This window comes from Grus americana, chromosome 5, assembly GCF_028858705.1.
Source record: "Grus americana isolate bGruAme1 chromosome 5, bGruAme1.mat, whole genome shotgun sequence".
Lineage (NCBI taxonomy): Eukaryota > Metazoa > Chordata > Aves > Gruiformes > Gruidae > Grus > Grus americana.
Genome location: NC_072856.1, coordinates 50,434,527 through 50,454,907, shown reverse-complemented (window position 1 = coordinate 50,454,907; position 20,381 = coordinate 50,434,527). Strand labels below are relative to the sequence as shown.

The 20,381-nt window shown below is 37.3% G+C and overlaps 1 long non-coding RNA gene across 3 annotated transcripts in view; it reads left to right on the top strand.

Annotated features, from left to right (window-relative positions):
• The first annotated feature begins 586 nt into the window (after positions 1 to 586).
• LOC129207013 (uncharacterized) overlaps positions 587 to 20,381 on the top strand; it is a 103,350-nt gene continuing 83,555 nt past the window's right edge. For 2 of the 3 annotated variants that reach the window (XR_008577347.1, XR_008577346.1), the window contains exons 1-2: positions 587 to 706; positions 12,951 to 13,035. This is a non-coding gene — a long non-coding RNA (uncharacterized LOC129207013). Of the gene's footprint in view, positions 707 to 12,950; positions 13,036 to 14,075; positions 14,858 to 20,381 lie in introns of those variants that run through there. The other variant, XR_008577345.1, reaches the window with a different exon arrangement.

Here is a 20,381-nt window from a genome sequence, read left to right as displayed (position 1 = left end):
AAAAATATCGTTGTAAGTAATTAACAAAATCAGCCTTCTTCAGGTACCTAGAGTTGTAAAAATAAACCGAAAGAAATGAAGAATGTAAATCCATGTGTGTTGATAATGTAGGTCTTCATCTTTTGCTTTATGAAATAGGAAATACAGCAGTGAAAATGTAGTTATTGCTTCTAAAACAGAGCAGTTTTGGTTTAAAAGGTCAAAAGGGAAAAAAAGGCTTTACAATTACATTATACTGAAAGCTTGGTTGTTAGTTGTTAGTTGTTGCTGGGGGTTTTGTTGTTTTGTTTGGGGTTGTTTGGGTTTTTAGGTTTTTTTGGGGGGGAGGTTGTGTGTGTGCGCGCGCGCGCGCTTTGGTGTTTGGGGTTGTTTGTTTGTTTGTTGGATTTTTTTAATGTTATTTAAAAATTCCAAAAGAACTCAAAATGGATTGCTTCTCTAGCATTATGAAATTGGTAAGCATCAACAGATAAAGATGATAACAACCAATTCTTCCAGGAACTTCATCTACCTTTGTTACTGTTAAATCAACACATTCCAAACTGATGAGATTATTTCCCTTTGAATCCATAACACTGTTTTCTGATGCAGATCAACCACCTACCAATGCTTTTTCCCTCTTGTTTTTCAGTACAGAGAGGAGAGCTGGACTGAATTAACAATAACTTTATGCCTCAACAGATTCTGCATACCAGTCTATTGTAATGTAAGTATTTCTCCTTCATGCTATTTATTCCATATAGAGTGTGCTGTTAGAGATAAAGAGCTTTATTATGGCACTGAGCTCGGTTAGGTTTAGGGATCAGGCTGGACAGCGTTGACGGGAATATCAGCAGCTTCGGAAGCATAAGATAAACAGTCAAACTTTTTTCTAGAAAGCCTCTAAGCAATTATGGTTACTGTGTATAGCCTTTATTAATACCTTTTCTACAGAGACCACACATGTATTTGGCACATTGCAGAGTATGTAGGGGGAAGGGAGTTCAGCCTATTTAGAATATGTGTAGCTTTCTACTTTATCTTTTAAACTTATAAAGTGCAGGAAGAAAGGAATCAATGACAAAAACAAAGATAGGAAATGATTCTATGGGAATCATCCACAGGAATCACCTGATAATGACCATCCGTATTCAAGTTTAGCTGACTGGTGGGATGAGAATCTGGTGGTATTTTAATGTTATTTCTTAACACTAGTATTGTCAGGAATATTAAAACATCTGCCACTGATTTCATGTAGCACTCAAGCTGACTCTGGGAAAAATCAGATACAGGGATCAAATGAATAATTGATATTGGTGTAGCACAGAGAACAATCCCAGCAGTTGACTGTTGAACAAGTTCAATTTGTCTGTAGCTCCCTGTACATTGTAATACGAACTGGTAACCAAGATTTGTTCAAATCAGACCTCATTGAAAAAGACACCTGGCAAATGACTGAAATGAGCCATACTCATTACAAATCAAAGTGACATAGAATGTTTATGGAAAGCAGTGTTTTAAAGACAACAAGGTAGCTTTCTGTGCTTTGTCATCTAGATAAAAACCTTTCTAAGATGTTATGGATAATGGCAACTAGAGTATTTTAATGACCATCTCTCTAGAGTTTACATTCTTTTGCAAAACCAGTTCTAATTTTGATTAAGACAAAGCTATTATTCTAGATGGCCCAAAACATTTAAGGTGATATAAGAGAAAAAAAACTTGGAACCATCATTAATTCTGACATCTGATTGCATTACAATTTATTCCTTACTTTCTAGCCTTGAATGATTTATAATTTTGTTCTCCTATCTAAAGAGGGAATACATAATTCTTTTTGAGACTCTGTTCTTTCAATTAGCCTTTGGTGATAGTTTCAAATTTAAAAGGTGTTTGTTCATTTTCAGAGAATTTGCTCCTGCTGCTTAAAGAAAAATGGAGAAAGACAGGATGCGATGAGGGTGCCTGCAGCTATTGCAGCCTCCTGTTGGCTTGTTTGACAAGATCTTACTGGTGCAGATGGGAAATAGGCTATTGCAGAGATGGATATTAGTACAAGAACCAGAGAAGAAATACATCTCATACTGAGCCTGATCAAAGATCAAGAGTATAGGTATGAAACAAGAATAGCCAGTCTGGTTCTTACAAAACACACAGAAAAAAGAGACATCTCACACTGGGCCTGATCTAAGATAAAGAATGTAAATATAAAGCAAGAATTGCCTTTAAAAAGTTATGTGTACCAAGACAGTCTGGTCCTTACAAAACCAAAAAACAATGGAAATTGATATTTTTATTTTTTTTTTAAATCCAAATGAAACTAAAACTTCAAGATGTTAATGAAATAAGTCTGGAGAATCTTCAAGCTGCAGAAAGAACTGGCAAATTAAATTACAAGTAGAATAAAGTTTCATGGTTCTTGCCACATGTCATTAAGAGGCTGGTGGTGCAATGCATACTTAAACAACACTAAGAAGCTGCACAAGATGAAAATCACTGCCTGCATAACAATGGCCTACTCCTGCTAAAACTCCTTTGAGGGTAACTGACAATTATCTAAATAAAAAGTTGAAAGAATTTATAATAAATGAAGTCATGCTGTCAATATTTAAAAAAGTGAAAAGTATTCTGAAGATTCCTAGGGGCAGGATGACACTAACGGTTGGCTGTCATTTCTGCTAAGCCCTCTTGGAGAACACAGGTAATGCTAAGCATCAAAGCAGTTTCTAACCAGAAGAGCTATCTTTTTTAATGACTCAGTTTCTTAGCAATTAAAATATATTTTCTGATATTCTATTTTCTGGGCAATGTGGTTGAACTTTGTGCGTAATTTTAGACAACCTTCTGATATAGACAAATATTATTGTTTCCATAGCCAACTGTTATATATATTGGATCCTTTTAGTGATCCTCACCACAGATACCAGCATCTGTACATAAATGAGGAATAAATTCCTTCTTACATCTAGCCTTCTACAGAGACCTGTGTCTACTGAAGTCTTCTCAATGACCTATATTTTATAGTGGTATAACTTAGAAACAATTAGTTAACATCAGTTGAACCTGCCATTTTTTATTCTCAGAGCTAAAGGACCTATTTATAGAAGAGATGCAAATAATCACAAATCTCTGTAAAACATAGGATTAAATATGTGTTTCCCATTCCTTTTGGGAGGGCTATCTTTATGGCATGAAATACAACTCCTTCTTCTATCTCATTTGTCAAGTTGTTTTGGGTCAGGGCTTGTACTGCATCAGAAAACAGCATGATGGAGAAGAGGGAGAGAAACAGACATGAAATAAAGTTTTCATGTGGAGTCTCCTTGATGCATTTATGCAAGTGAATAAATGAAATATTTGTAAACTGGTGACTCATGAGCACTTTTGAAGTAAGAAAACTCTTTATAAAGTAATTTGTTGCACTGCACTTTCTTATTCCAGAAAGTCAACTTAAGATCTGTATCTTGGTCTTCATTTCCTTCTATAGTGGTGTGGTAAAAATATTTTTTTTATCAGCTCTTAGAGAGAAACAAAAAAGGAGATCTTAAAAATTTCAGTAGGTTCACAGAGAAAAGGAGAAGCTGAAAGTCTTTTTACACTAACGAAACTCTGGGAGTTCAGGTCAGTGCAGAAAGCAGTTTGGAATGGGAATTGAAATAGTTTTGAAGAAAGTCCTATCCCTCTTTCTTTTAAAGGTGTTATTGTTACTATATTTGGTCTGAAATACATTGATCAGATGCTTGTTAGTCTATCAGTTGTTCAGTGAGAGACAGCAAGCTCTTTTCAAAGTGCATTGTCCTTCCTGAGAGTTCATAGATTATTTTTTAACCTCTCTCTTTCCTGTTTTCCTGTCATTTGCTTAATAAATGTTGAAGCAGTACTTATGATCTGTAGTCTGTACCACTAACTTTACCAAAGTGAACAGTCTTTTACTGAATTATTTCAGAACGGAGCAGTTTAGGCCTATGCGAGAGCTTCTAAAGGGGACGGGCAGAACCATTATCTTCAGGAATTTCCAAAATTTTTTTCAACCAGCTGCTTTCTCAGTGGATGAGAGAAGCTGGGTTTTGGCAAGAATGTCAGGTATTTTCTATGACTGATATGAAGACCCTTTCTCTAGTAAATTTGTAAGACGTGTAAATCTGGAATTATTAAACAGCCCTTCATTTTGTGCTACAGATATTATTTCCATTCTTTCCATTCTTTCAATTTCTTTTAATTAAAATTTGAGAATTTCCCATGGACAATGCCAACTAGCAAAGCAATAAATATCCTTAGGAAACAGTGTGAAAAGAAAGACTTTCCAAGATTTACTTCTGTCTTTTAATAACAGTGGTGAGTAAGGATCTGGTTTTCTTTCTGGAAACAGCACAGAAGGATACAGGGATAGCTAAGCAATGCTGAGAGCTATGCTAACTTGAATTGCCTTGCTTTTATCAGTGGATAAAAGTCTACATAAAAATGGTAATTTCAAATCAGAGAAATCTGCATTTCTGTTTCCCAGTGTTGATATTTGATTCTAGTTTTAATATTTAATTATTTATTAATATTTAATAACTATGGTCACTGTTCAAGGACACTCTATTGTCCATAATTCACTTCATTTTGATGATTACTCCTCTAGTGGTCTTCAGAATTTGAAAATCACAGCAATTACCACACTAAGAATTTAAAGATTTCAAATTTAAATAGAGCTTATGAGATAAGTATTTGAAACTTGTTGCTTAATGGTAACGGATTCAGAGCTAATATTAGATTAAGTAAGCATAGTGAACACTTTTCCATCTGGTAATGCAAAAAAAGTGTTAGTATTTTTTCAATAACAGGTAAAATAGCTTCTATAGCTATATTTATATGTACCAGAGTTCAAGGAAGTACGAATCTCTGTACACACTCTACCTGTAGTTCAGGGCCACTGACTATGGAAAGATGCATTAACTTCTGGAAGATTTTTTTGCCAGAAATGTTGAATATTAATTAAGAGAAAAATACAGTGCTAGAGGCAATGAAAGGATAGCCGTTTAGTTATCGTTCATCATGGTCTTTCTGAAAGTGAGGTGTGAAGATTTACTATCTGGCAGGAGAACTGCAGCTGCTGAGAAGCCGTGCTGTGGAAGTTTCCAGAAAAAGACCGAAGCTCCTGCACTTTGCCTGCAATCAGAGAGCCCAGATCAAAGACCTTGAGAGAACAAGAAAAGAATCGGTTCGGTGCTGCCAATAAGCTGGGCCAGACAGGAATGACAGTAGGCAACTGCCAGTGCCTGTCTGAAATGAAGTGATAGGTTTATAACTACCTTAGAAAAAAATCTAAACAGAAACAAAGAAATGTAAATGTTCCCACAACAGGAGGAAGGTTACATTTACCCTTGTTGTTTGTTTACAAATAACTCTGACTCATGCTTCATGTGCTCCTTTTCTGTCTTCCTTTCAACACTGAATATTTACTGGGCTTCCCCATCTGTAAATCTGTATCATTTTGAAATACTTTCATTCACTGTTTTTGTTTGTGTTAGAATTTGGTTAGAACCACTGAATAAACTCATTCAACTTTTGTCTTTCAAAAATTTGATGTGGTTCTAAAACAATCCCAGAATCTGCAATAGTCTTGTCCTTGATTTTCCTAGTATCTAAGAAACAAGCATTTAGGTAAAACAAAATCACTTGGTGGGACCTAAACAATTCATCAATTCCTTTGTAATTCCAAAGAAGCATAGGAGAGAAACAATAACAAGGGAATAAAAATGCAGCATCTAAGTGATGGGGGCCAGGTGAGGGGGGATGAGGAAATAGGGAAAACCAGTTAAGAAAAAAGCTAGTGGTTTTCTCTTTAAGAATAAATTCATGCATGCCCAAACACACAGTCACAAACCCACAAAATATTCGAGGAAAAGAGGACAAAAAAAATTTTTGAATTTTGGCTATTTCCAACAGAGAAGGGAAAGAAATGCCAGGAATTAAAAAAACAACCAACCGAAAAAAAAAACCTAAAACAAACTTTATTTGCCCCCAAATGAAGAAAACCAAAGCAAACCAAACCAAAGAAATAAGAATCATAGAATCATAGAATGGTTTGGATTGGAAGGTACCTCAAAGATCATCTAGTTCCAACCCCCCTGCTGCAGGCAGGGACACCCTCCACTAGACCACGTTGCCCAAAGCCTCATCCAGCCTGGCCTTGAACACTTCCAGGGAGGGGGCCTCCACAACCTCTCTGGGCAACCTGTTCCAGTGCCTCACCACCCTCACAGTAAAGAATTTCTTTCTAACATCTAATCTAAATCGACCCTCCTTCAGCTTAAACCCATTACCCTTTGTCCTGTCACTACACTCCCTGATAACCAGTCCCTCACCATCTTTCCTGTAGGCCCCTTCAGGTACTGGAAGGCCGCAATTAGATCTCCCTGGAGCCGCCTTTTCTCCAGGCTGAACAACCCCAACTCTCTCAGCCTGTCCTCATAGCAGAGGTGCTCCAGCCCACTGATCAGCTTCGTGGCCTCCTCTGGACTCACTCCAACAGCTCGATGTCTCTCCTGTACTGGGGCCCCCAGAGCTGGACGCAGTACTCCAGGTGGGGTCTCACAAGAGCGGAGCAGAGGGGCAGGATCACCTCCCTCGACCTGCTGGTCACACCTCTTTTGATGCAGCCCAGGACATGGTTGGCTTTCTGGGCTGCAAGCGCACACTGCCGGCTCATGTTGAGCTTCTCATCAATCAATACCCCCAAGTCCTTCTCCTCAGGGCTACTTTCAATCCATTCCTTGCCCAGCCTATAGTCGTGCTTGGGATTGCACCAAACCACATGCAGGACCTTGCACTTGGCCTTGTTGAACTAAATAAGAGCTTGTGCAACATTTTGCTTTAGCCAGATGAACTATATTTAGCTGCTCCAAAAGAATGTTTCATTTTTTCTTTTTCCTGGATAGAAGCAAATGTCAGAGTGGTGTGTGTTAGTAGAGCATGATGCAGCTGAGGCGTGGTTAAGGAGCTTTATTGTCCTGCAATTGGTAAAAACAAAAACGAAAACAAAAAAGAAGGAGCTCTCAGTTTTCGTTAGGATTTCCAACTGTTCAGCAGTCAAAAAGAAAAAGAGCTTGGTACTTGGTCTTCACACCTGTATTGCTGGGAGCTTCTGGTTCAGCATTCTCAGTGTAATGCCAGTGGCTGAAGAGCAACATAAGCACAGCTGTGTGTACAGCACGCAGACCATAGACTGCACATGAATGTGAGAGCCAAGTTGATTCCACTATTAGCTCATTGACATTAAATCATTTTAGACACTAGTACATTTTGAAATTATTCATTTAAATTGTGATAGATTGCTCAGTTTATATCCAGGGAAGCGATAAAGAGGAAGCCTACGTTCACCTCTCGGTAATGCAGCCTCTCCCAATATTGTGCCTCAATGATAATAGGAATACTATCTTTTATGGCTTTTTTGATACTTAAAGACCATTAGAGCTCGACAGCATGCTATGCACTGGTAAACATTATTGTTTGACTGATGAGTCCACTTTTTTGAGAGAGTGACTGTAGTACTATGAAATCAGGTAATAAAGAGTTCAGGCACTACAGGTTTGCACTTAACTGCAGTTTATTATATTCTAGGAGTGATTCAATAGAGTTGAAAAGATACGGTATAATTCAAGTGCTTCCCTTTCAGCACACAGTCACTGCTACAAACAGCCTCTTTTTGCAGAGATTAAAAAATGAGAGTTTGGAAGAGACCTTTGGAGGTCAGGTAGTCAGACCTCCTACTCAAACTAGTGCTAGCTTCAAATTTAGACCAGCTTGCTCAGGTTCTTCTCCAGCCAAATTTTGAGGATCTCCAAGGAGGAAGATTTCATAATTTCTCTGGACTACTGTTTCCAGTGCTTAACCACTCTCATTGTGAAGATTTTTATTCTTATGTTCAACAGATTTTCATCTGACTAAAAGATAATCAAGTTAAACAGAAATACTCAGCGAGGGTCAGAGGAACAATGACAGGGTGGGAATAACCCCTGGGTCTTACAGCCCACCAAAACTGGCTTTAGCTGTCTGGCAAGGAGAAATCCTCTGCCTCCAGATATCCACCAGATTCAGCTACATGTAAGTTCCCATTAGTGTAACTGATGACAGTTTCCTCTTGTCCTTTCACTGTACACTTCTCTTGTCCTGTCACTTCCCAGGAAAACGTTTCTTCCTTTCCTTCTTCTCTACAACTTCTCTGTAGTGTTGTCGTCTTCTCCTGCTTAAACAAATCCAGTACACTTAGCTCTTAAACATGTTAATGATCCTCCACTTGATTGTCTCCAGTTTGACAATATCTCTGTTGTACTTGGGGAAGGCCCTCATGCATGCTGAATAGAGGGGAATAGGCACTTCCCTCAACTTACTAAAATACTGCAAACACAGGTCCGTGTGCCGTTAGCAAAAGTGTACTGCTGGCTTTTGCTCAGCTTGCTGTTCACCAGGACTGCTTGATCCCTTTCTGCAGAGCAGTTCCCTGTCCAACCATTCTTCAGCCTGTACTAATGCCAGGAGCCATTCTGTCCCAGGTGTAGGGCTTTGCATCTGATGAACTCCATGCTCAATGGAAGACTAAGCAGAAGCACCAGTGTGGAAGGCAATCAGCAAGCCTTTTAGGACAGCAGCTGTCATTGTCAGATGACTGTCCCTAGCTTCTATAACAGAAGAGTGTACTTGACTGCTATGACTTGTGGCTTCTTCTCCTGTGGCACCAGGGCTGATTCATCAGATAGGTGTGGCTCTCCCAGACACTTGCCCTGCCAGAACTTGCTCTGTCACTCATGTTGCCAGAGCCCTATAATTTTCCCACATCTGTGGGTGGAGAAACAGTCTTCCAGTAGCCAGAAGCTACCATCTTTCAGCTTCCACCATTGAGGAAATGCACCTATCTTGACTGCAGCTTCTGGCAGTCCCTATTCTTGTGGGTGGTGGAGCTTGGATTCCTCCTCTCCCTCTGCCACCCCGAGTCTTTGCAAAAAAACTTTTAATCTTCCATTCATTCCCCTTATGCTGTGGAGTGTGCTTACCGCATCCCTCACCTGGTAACTCAGTGATTCAACCAGGGCACACATCTACCGCTGATGAGGCTGTCATCGCCACCAGCTACAGCCTCGGGGAAGAGCTGTGAAATCAAATTGCTACTGAGTAACCAAATAGTCACTGCTTAACTAGGGTCTCTTCCCACCGATGTAACCTTCCAACTCCTAAGTACCTTTTGTGGTTTTTTTCCCCAAGTATATTGAGATGCACCACATATAGGACACTCTAGTATATAAAAGCATCATTAAACTAAGAGTGGAGATATTCCTAGCTGTTTCCAAACACATACACAGAGAGCAAATATCTCCCTTCCACACATGCAGGCTTCTGGGGTTTGGATTTTAGCGTGTCTCTGTGCAGCGTCTAGCCCTCTCGTGCTTCTGTCTTAGATCTGAACTTCAAGGTGTGACTGCTTTAAGCATGTGTTTCTGAGTGCAGCTAATTGCTGCCTTTTAACACTGATACATGACATCATCATCATTTAAAAATATGGTGGAGAATAAGTAACAGAATCTGTAGATGATAACAAGCCAGCTTTAACATTTAGCTGATGAGTCTTTGAGTATGTTTCCCATCAGGGTAAGTCTCTAAACGAAGATCTGCACGATGTCATTTCTGGTGAAGGAAAAGGCAGCAGCTGCATTTAATTAAAAATTCATAATAGCTTTGATTGTAAACATTCTCTATTTTACTTGGTTGTATCTTTTGCCCCCAGGGCACTTGACCGAATCTGAATTTGTTTGGAAAGACTGAATGCAAATTGTCCAACCATTTTTACACATGATGAGGATTAAAAATATATCATTTTTTGTTATAAAAATATTAGTCTATTATAAAAATATTTTCTTGAACAGCTATATAGCTGGGAATGCTGTTAATAGAAAGTTGAGATTTTATTTGGCATCTGCGCAGTCTATGTTGAGGAGACATGGCTGTCTATGTTCCAATATTAATTACCCTGAATTAGGACTGAAAAAATGAGGTCTGCATGTAAACATCCATTCCTCACAAATAATTTATTCCACATTTATAAAGTTTTACCTAAAGAGTGGTTGTGTTTTATATCCAGGTATAAATTATCTTGAAAAGTGGAAGTTATACAGAGAATAGGCTGGGCTGAATAAATGCTAGTTGCTTGGGATATGGACACCCTGAGACACAGGAAAGTTTGGTGGATATAAACTACATGATATTCCATCCTTACAGTCACAAAAAGCTAAAAACAATCTTGTTGATAATTTAGTTATGTAAACAGATTGTAAAACTCAATATGCATTTCGATTAAGTACTCAACAGTCAGAAATTGTCCTTGTTAACAATGTACATGCTATCTGTAAAGAAGTCTTCTATGCTCCTCTTGACTCCAAAGAGAGGACCCAGCACACGATCTTTCCATCTATTTTTATGGCTTATTCTATCACTAGGTGAAATATCATTATCTTTGCAAACACCCACCCTCTCCAATAAAATGAAGACGCTTCTCCAAAAAGAAGGATATTTGATATTCATCATGATTTTTCATGTCCTTCTATCTAAAATTTACTTAATTCACCATAAAAATGCAGAAATAAATATGAGAAAAAAATTAATTTTATGCCTCATGTTATGAGTTTATATATTTCATCCATTTTATATCTTCTCTTCACCATCTTCCATCTTCTGAGTCCCCTCCTTCTTGCTCTTTGCTCAATAATGTTGCAGCCTATAAGATGTAAGTCTCTCTTGAACAGAATGTGCAATAAAGGTGTAATAAATTTACATTAACAAAACCCAGTAAATCAGAGGAGACAAGTCAAGGTCCAGAACTTGGAGATAAGTGTTTACTGTACGTACCCTTGCACAGTGTGGATGTAACACTCAGCAACACTTAAAAGAAATCATTTCTCATTCAAAATTCATTATATTGTAACTGCAGATTTAGTAACATACTGGCAGTTTCTATTGATTAACCCAGGGATATTGTGGAAACTTGAAGCATACTGAAAGTGCTTTTAAAAGGAGATACTGATTTTATCTGGGAAGAGTGGTACACAAGCCTGCTAAAATGAGGTGGGCGGTGTAATTCTTTTAGAGTAGTAAGAGATGACTAGCTGTAAGTTTTTGTATTGTACATGCTCTTCTATGAAAATTGTTTATATTTCAAAACCAACCATTTAACTCCCTTATAGCAGGTTAGGATAATAAAATTTTTTTTTTGCATTGATGGAGGCAAAAAAAGAGAAAGAGGAGACATACATGCTTTTGATTGAACAACTAGGACTTGAGGAGAGGCCCGTAAATTCAGGAGAAAGATAACCTGTGATTATAGCACATGGTCAAGCATATACTGCTTATGATTCATCTTGAATTTGCCTCATACTTACTAATTGCTGAGTCTTTAAAATATATGGATTCAAGCAAATATGTGGTGACTTATTGCACTTCCAGGAACATGTATGTTGTTGCATTACTGCATTTGATAGCTTGCAAAATAATCTGATATTTGGAGAGAAATTCTGTTATGATTCTACCATAGGAATTCTCTAAAGAAATTTTTTATGACATGAGGGTGTTGAGGCACTGGAACAAGTTGTCCAGAGAAGTTGTGGATGCCCCATCATTGGAAGTGTTCAAGGCCAGGTTGGATGGGGCTTTGAGGAACCCGATGTAGTGAAAGATGTCCCTGCCTATGGCAGGGAGGCTGGCCTAGATGATCTTTGATGGTCTCTTCCAACCCAAACCATTCTAGGATTTTGATTCTTTTTTGCAACTTGCTTTATAAGTTATTTTTTCTATCTCATTATCTAGTTTGATTCAGTAATAGATTTTTCAGTAATAGATTTTCTTGAAACTACTTAAACCCAAGAAACTTGAGAATCATTTTACAGAATAAGGACTTGAGCCATCACGACTTGATGATTTATCTTCATGTAATATATTGCAATATCCATCTCTGCTTTTGTTATGAAGCTGAAGTTTCCATAAATTATGAGAAATACTCTCATTTCAGTTATTGAGAATATGCTAATGAAATTCAGCAGGTAAAGGTTTATACCAACATTGAGCATGTTCAAATGAACCACTGTCTTTAGCAATGTTATTTGTGTCACTAGAGAAATCACTATATAAGTAAAGTCTTTCCTATGTATTTTTCATATATGCATATGTAGAGATAGATTTATGTATATAAATATACCCACAAAGAAGAAAAAACTCCCCCTTCAAATCAAGGTCAATCTCTATAGACAAATTACCTCATATCATAAAGGAATCTTCAGTTATTTACATTTACAGTGTTTAAAAAATTTAACATGAATTTTCTTTTTTTAAATAAGCGTGTCCTTGAAAGTTAAAGACGAGGACTTAATTTTTTGGCCTGTATGGTGTTATTTAACTAGTTTCCTCCCTCCACCTATTGTCTCCTTAATGTGATTTCATAATTTCATGACTCTGGAATGTCAGCAAGAGTAATAAAACAGCAATTTAAGAACATGTTAAAAGCCAGTCTAAATGGCACCAGTCTGCTGAAGCTATTAAATACAGAACTCACAGCAAGTCCTCATTTTAGACAGCTCTGAAACTTCCATGCTTAAGAAGAATTTTGTTTTGGCTCAGTGGATATTCTATAAAATGAGGGGCCAATTCAGAGCTCACAGATTAATATCTTCTCATAGCAGATTACACAGTTCATCTTTTTATGTTCTTCTAAAGAATGCTCTCCCCTTTAGTATTCTTCCTCTCCACCCTGATATTTTATAGCACAGCTGTTGGATGTATTTTATAATTTAAAAGTAAATATTATTACTCAAGAAGGAGAAATCTCACATGGTTCAGACTCCTGGCATAACATGCAAAGCTACACGTTCTGATTTCAGTTTTTGGATCTGCCTAACTGTTTCCCCACCTTGGAAGACTGATAATTTTTTATTTTATTTTATTTTTAGTATCTGGAAGGAGGACTGAAATGATGGGAAGAAAAAAGCAGGAGAAGGAAAGTTATAATTAGGAACTTTCATTACTGAGAATCAGGTGAGGCAAAAAATTAGTCAAGAAATTAAAGTTGTTAATGTGTCTCACTCCTCCCTCCACTTTGGGGCTTTCAGCTGACTAAGATTACTAAAAAATCTTTCTTTTCTGAATAATTTGGTGAAATATTATTTCTCTGAATAAAGGAAAACCATCCCTGAAAATAGTCTATCATAATTTTTTTGAAATTATATATATATTTTTTTTGTGGTTACATCTGTAAAATCATTGACTTTTACACTAGTGTGCTGAAAGAAACTAGCTCCTGAGAAAGGATTGTAGCTTTAACTCAGGAAGCCTTTTGCATCATAGCCATATTGCACTCCAGGAGAAGAACATAACACTTTTTATCTCACCACATTAGGTCACCAATCATACACAGCACCTGTCTTGTACACCCAGCCTAGCCTGTGTAGCATTGTTTGTCCAAAGCTCAGTGTCTCTATCCTTGTTTCATAAACACATGGCTCTGGGTCAGCATCTGGATCAGTGGGGTAGAAGCCAAGGCATGGACATGACATTAATGCAGCTGTAGTGTGGTCAGGTGAGGACTGAGAGGGAACCCCAGCTTAAACAAAGCTTCCAAGCAAAAGAGAAGGGAGACCCATCTTCCAGCTCTTTCCTGACAATGGCTCTTCCCACCAGCTGTTCTTGTGCAGCCAGCTTTACTCCTAAAGGAGGAGGAAAGTGTGCTTCATGCTCTGACAGCTGTATTGAGCTAGATAAGCATTACACCCTCATCAGGTCCTCTTTCCAGCACACCAGCAACTGTCAGTGGAAAGGAGAAACATGCTTCCTCATCGTTTGAGTACCACTAGCTACCTAAGTCCTATATCTGTCCTCTTCAAATGGGTAGCTCATCTCCTTTTTCTACAAAGGAATAAGATATCACTAGTAAAACGATACCTATCAGCATTATGTCACCAAATGTCTCAGAACCATCCCCAGAAGTGAAAGAATAGGGATTTGCATGACACTTTTGCGTAACCCATTGCTACTCTCTCCTTACACTTGCCTATCTTCTTCAACTGTCTCCCTTTCAGAGCTTGTCCTGTGATGCAAAATCCACTGCAAATGGCGGTCTCAGGTACCATCTCTCTATCAGAAGCTAAGTATATTGGCAAAAACCTATAGAAAATGTCTTGTACTAGTGGACATACTATAATCAGAGTGCCTATCAACACTAACTCCTCTTATCTGGAACTGAATGAGATTATCCATCTCCTGTCCTGAGCAGATTTAACAGTGCCTATCTTGGCAGACAGGGAAGCTGTGAAAGGTGTCGGTGTAATGTTGTCCCACAGGGAAGCATCCAGCAGTCATGTACTGTTTCGTTTTGTTTCCTTTCTTTCTCTTTCTCTTTCTTCTCTGCATGATCAACTGCTCAATAAAATTATTTTTTATCTCTGCAAATCTTTTTGAAAGAGAACATTTTATCAACAAGGAAACTTCCTAGAATAGAGTTGAAATGTTGACTGATAAATCTGGAATATTGGCACTGACCATAAAAGCTAGTAAAACAACAAAGCTGGCTGATTGCTTTCCATCTATATATTTTATACATGATATTATTTATAATTGTGATATGTATAACAAGCAGCCCTTGAAGCCTGGTTTCTCTCAATGGCATAGACATGGGCAGCTTTTAGTCTAAGTTTAAGTTGGCACTGACTGCTGCTATAACCTTTTGGAACCCTATGAGCCCAGAAAGTTTCAACAGAACCTTATTAATCCCCTCTGAGCTCCTGCCAGGGTGGCACAGCAAAGTGCTAAAATTGGTATTTTCTCATATGAAATTTTATGTACAGAGATGAAGATAGGTGAAGTGTGTATGTGTTGATTTGTAGCTGACAGAAAGTTCCAAAGGAAAGATACAGGAAAAGTCAGTGGGAACCAGACCCGGCAGAGTTGCATCTGTTTTGCACGGAAGAGGATGATCCAAGCGTGCAGTAGATTTCTGTTATATCACAGGATGACAACACCAGATGAGGCTGAGGGCAGACCAATATGTAGACATTATGGTGAGTGGTGCAATAGTATTCCAGGGCACCATTATAATATTATTTATGTCTTCAGAAAAGTCATGAAGTAAGAGAATATCTAATGACTTTTCAAAGCATGCTATTTCTGGAGAGCATTTCCAAAGTGGATTTCAATTTATAATCCTGATTTCTGAAGAGAGAAACCTCCAGAACTTAAATTTGGTGAAGACTTGCAACTGAGAAGCTGGTAGGATTCTCTTTGCAGGTACTTTCTACAGCATCTTGAATGAATTGCAACATTGTATGTATACAGGGGGTTCAGCTTTCAATGACAGGAGAAAATTTAGTTGACTTTATTTTTTCCTGAGGGGATTTAATTTCCTAACTTATTTACTAAGTTTAATTTAAAAAAAAAAAACAAACCAAAACAAACAAACAAACAAAAAAACCCCAAACTGCAAATACTTCTGCACTACTTTCTGTTTATTGACTCATTTCATCCAGCAGTTTCAATACATTTTACATATTCAAAGCTTTGGACATGCATATGCAGGAGACAACCAACTAGACTGATTGACAGGAGTGTTAAAATAAACAATAGACATGTTTGTAAGAACGTTTTATTAAATAGATCCCCACTAATAAAGGCAATTTTTACTCTGTTGTATTAATTGTTTCTGTGACACTTTGAAATGTATGAGTTTAAATAAATCTTATTCTGCAAGTCATGTCATTTTAATGAAGCTAAATATAAAAGAAATTATATAAAACACATATAAATTCTTTTAGGACAACTATGAAAGGAAGGTCTTATTTGATTATGTAAAAAAAAAATAATAATCATTCTTCATTTGAGTTCAATTTGCAATTGCATTTCCTTTTCCTCTTCTGTTTTTTACATTTCTGCTGTCCTTGTCTGTAGATGGATTTTTATAAGACCTTCAACTGACTGCCAAAGTCAATAAGCCACTCTTCGTTTCAAATACAATTCTCCATTCTCCAGTCCAGGGGGTTAGGAATAAGTGACAATGTACATTTTGACCTGTAACTGATAATTTTGTATAAAGGCTCAATGACATTAATAAACTATTTACCTTTCTCCTACAGTCTGTCTTATTTTCCTGACTAGATCAATAGCCAAACCTACATATCTGTAGCAACACAAGTTTTGTCCTGTCCTAAAAATATGGCACGCTTTAATGTCATATCTTGTGAAATGCATGCAGTGGTAATGCCTATGGAGGGTGGAAAGGAAGCAGAAAAGGAAGATGTACCCAAGTCTACTTTAGAGCTTAGTAGCTTATATGTTTGGCCAAGTTATCTTATAGCAAAGAAAGGATTAATCAATTGATTACAAATATCCTGTACCCTATGGTTTCTTCCTTCTAGCACTAGTTTCTCATCTCTCTCATTTTAGTGGGGACACCAGGAACACTGTATTTAGTATTACATTTAGCTTCTCCTTCAGGATAGTTTGCCGTACACAGCTTTGATAAAACATTGCCCTCCATCATGCTAGTATTTTAAGTTCCTCTGTAGTTTATTTATTCAGTAGAACTACAGTTTCTGGATTTTTGTCATACATGGAGGTGGTATTTTTCTATTGATTGCCTCCTGCCTCTAATTCTATTCTTTGCAAGTTTTCTCACAGGGAACATGCAAATGTTGCACATCTAATTTCTGAGCATCATACTAATTATATTGCTCAGCTGATACATTCTTTTTAGCAAGACAACCCTTTAAAGACTCTTACCTTACCTTTAGTCAGGTACACCAGGTTTTCACTCTATGTATCGACCCTCCAATTTGCAGCATACATTCACCTATCTATGGGAATCATATCAGACCAACCTGTGACTGACTTGATGGACTCTTAGAATCTGTAGCTGTAAAGTGATAGCTGTGTATGAATTTCCCTTTAAAATGGAAAAAAAAAATAAATGTGGAAGAAGATATGTTTCTAAAGTAATTGTTAGCAAATGGTACATTGTTCCACAATCACTTCTTTATGCAGAAGAATACAAATATATTTTAGTAAACAAGGATAACTCCTTTAAATCAGTGTCTCTTACAGATCCAAGAGTTAAAAAGTCTGAAGCAAGTCCAAGTTCATGGAGAGGTTTCAACAAGTAAAGATTGCTAGACGTGCAAAACTGTAATCACTCCTTACACCCACAACTATGACCTCAAAAGAAAGCCTTGTCAGAAACCAGTCATAGTAACTGCCTATGTGAATATTTTCACTGCTTAAAGTCTGCCAGTTATTCCTTTGTACCACACTGGTTGCATGCTTGAGATCACATTAAACTCAGCTAAGCATAACATGCAAAGGAAAAGTGACCCTGAAAGGTCCTTTTCAAGCACCCCTTCCTTCCCTGCTTCATTTTAATGTGGCTGCCACATGGTTGAAGGGCCATTTTAAGCCCATGTGTTTGTCTATTCCCACTGTAAATGTTTCACTTCTCCCGGGAAGATAAAAGGACTCTCCCCTTATATTAACTGCAAAATTACCCTTTTTTGTCCATAAATGTGAAGGGGGGATGGTAGTATAGAGACAGCACTTGGACAGACTGCTGAACGCCAGTCTGCACTACAGGCGTGTAGCATTGGGCACGCTCACCAAAAACATCACTGCAGAAGAAGAAAAAGAAAGAACAGCAGTGCAGCTAAAAATGGGATAGATGGAAAAACTGTCGGTAAAATGGCTAAATTGTGAAAAAACAGCAGACTGAAGAAAGTTTCAGGTTCCAGGAAGGAATATATAGATAGAATCTTTTTTTTTTGTTTGTTTGTTTTTTTTGGTGGCAGCATGGGGCAAAATCACACAAAAAAGTATTGTTCGATTAGTAATATCACTATTTCCTATCCGTCTGAAGGGGCATTGATAAAGTACTGAGGTTCCAAAGTCAGTGGGGAAAAAGAAAACAAGTTTCAAAAAAATTTCTTCTTTCCATTGAGCTTGGATACATTTGAAGAGTATTTTATGAAGTAATAAAAGCATACAAGTTACTTATAAGATATCTGCAGAACTGTTATGCTGTATTGTAAGAATACTTGGAAAGCAAAATATTATCTCAAACAAAATATAAGAAAAGGGATTAAGGAATTGCCATCTTTTAATTATTTGCTTAAATTTGAATGCTTATGAACTATGTAATAGGATGGAAGAGTTTAATTACCTACTTTATAAAAACAACATCATTGACATTTTAATTGCAATGACAGTTCTAGAAAATATTTTGCTAGCTTGCACTGACAAATACATGATAAAATGAAGTTGTTATACTGGCAAAAAGGACAACATAATATGTTGAAATGTAGCAGTAGTGAAGTAATCAGACTATTACGTATCTAGGAAACAGATCAGAACCAACAGCACTGTCAAGAAGGGAGTTAAAAGACGTATCTTCATGACAAACACAGATATTGTTAAAAGTATACATTTTTTATGGATCACAAACCTTACACTTCACTGCTAAGTGAAAATTCATGAAAGTAACATTACTATTGTGAATTAGAAACAGTACTATTAAAGGCAACGTATCATAAGTATGGAGGAACTAAAATAACTGTTTGAAACATGTCAAGTATAAAGTCAAATAACTACAAGATAAACAAAAAGAATGAGAGTCAGATAGGAAATTGCAGTACAGCATTGCCTACAACAGAAAGTATTACAGTCCTGGGCCACAGCTGAAGGCCGGTCTAAGAAAATATGAAAGTCAAACAGCAAGCTCAGTCAATCTCTTTCTGAACACAGGTATATGCTGAAAGACACTTGAGAAACAATTGTTATAAGTTAAATATGTAGGGCATGGAAAAAATGTCACTTTTTGCTGAAATGTCCTGTGTAATAATTTGAAGAGTTTGTTTTATGGCAAAAGTGAATAAATGTTCTTTTTTTTTTTTTTTTTTTCCAGAAAATTCATGGGTTTAAGGCTTTGCTATGTTCCTCAGCCATTTCTTTGAGACTGAAAAGTCCTACCCATTTTGTTTATTCTTCAGTCATCCCATTTTTTTGAAGTTATTCCAGTTTTGTTTTTCTAAAATGTTTTCAATACAACTGCACACAATATTCAGTATAGAGTCATACAATAATACTCTGTAGTTTGCTTTCACTTCAGTTCTAATGAATCTCAATTTTTTATTTTACCTTCCTGTTTTGACTTATGCAAAAAATTGCCTACAATAATTTCAATATTTTTTCCAAATAAATAATTTAGATTTCTGTAAGAATATATTTTACTACATGTATATTATTTTGTGTTTATCAACATTGACTGTGATAGAATGAGTTCCACTTAAAATTGAGAGAACATTCTGGAACTGGTAGTCAACTGGTAGCTATCCTGAATAATTTCTAATTTTTAATGAGTAGCAAACCTTGTCATTTCACTATGTATCTCTTATTTCATATAGTTTATAAGTTGAATAACACAGGTTATTACAGCCTACATTGACCTTCTTCCCATGTTAAAACCAAGCACTTGCTTCTACTGTTTGTTTAGATCTTTTAGGTAGGTAACTCCAAGACATATGTTCTATTTCATGACATCCCCATTTCTTGAAGAGCCTTTTAACACAGCCCTTTGCAATGCATTTAAAGAAAAAATCAGGAAAAAAACAACCAACTAACCAACCAACGCCACCAGCAACAGCCCCAATTATGCCTACACTTTAGATTTCCTAATATGTCATCTGGAGTACTATGTCCAGTTTGGGATACCATAGTTAAAGGCTAAATAAAAAGAGACTAAAACCATGAAAGAATTGTAAAAAAAACCTTGAATTGCTCTTGCTAAATTAAAGAAGAAGGATTAAGAAGTGCAGTGACAGGACAAGGGGTAATGGGTTTAAGCTGAAGGAGGGTCGATTTAGATTAGATGTTAGAAAGAAATACTTTACTGTGAGGGTGGTGAGGCACTGGAACAGGTTGCCCAGAGAGGTTGTGGAGGCCCCATCCCTGGAAGTGTTCAAGGCCAGGCTGGATGGGGCTTTGGGCAACATGGTCTAGTGGAGGGTGTCCCTGCCTGCAGCAGGGGGGTTGGAACTAGGTGATCTTTAAGGTCCCTTCCAACCCAAACTATTCTATGATTCTATGATTCTATGAAGAAGGGAATTATAGCAGTCTTCAGTCGCTTGAGAAGGCTGACAGAAAAGATCTGTTACCCAAGCCCTGTCACACAGAATAAGCAGTAGAAGATTTAAAACTGAAAGTAGAAAGAAGTAGGTTAATATATGTGATATAGGTGTCAAGGTATTGGCAGTGGTGCAGCTACTGGATGGCCTCCATGAGAAGAGTCCAAGGACTGTCTCATGACAGACACTGCTGGTTCCAAATGGCTCCAATGACCCCCCGCAGGACAC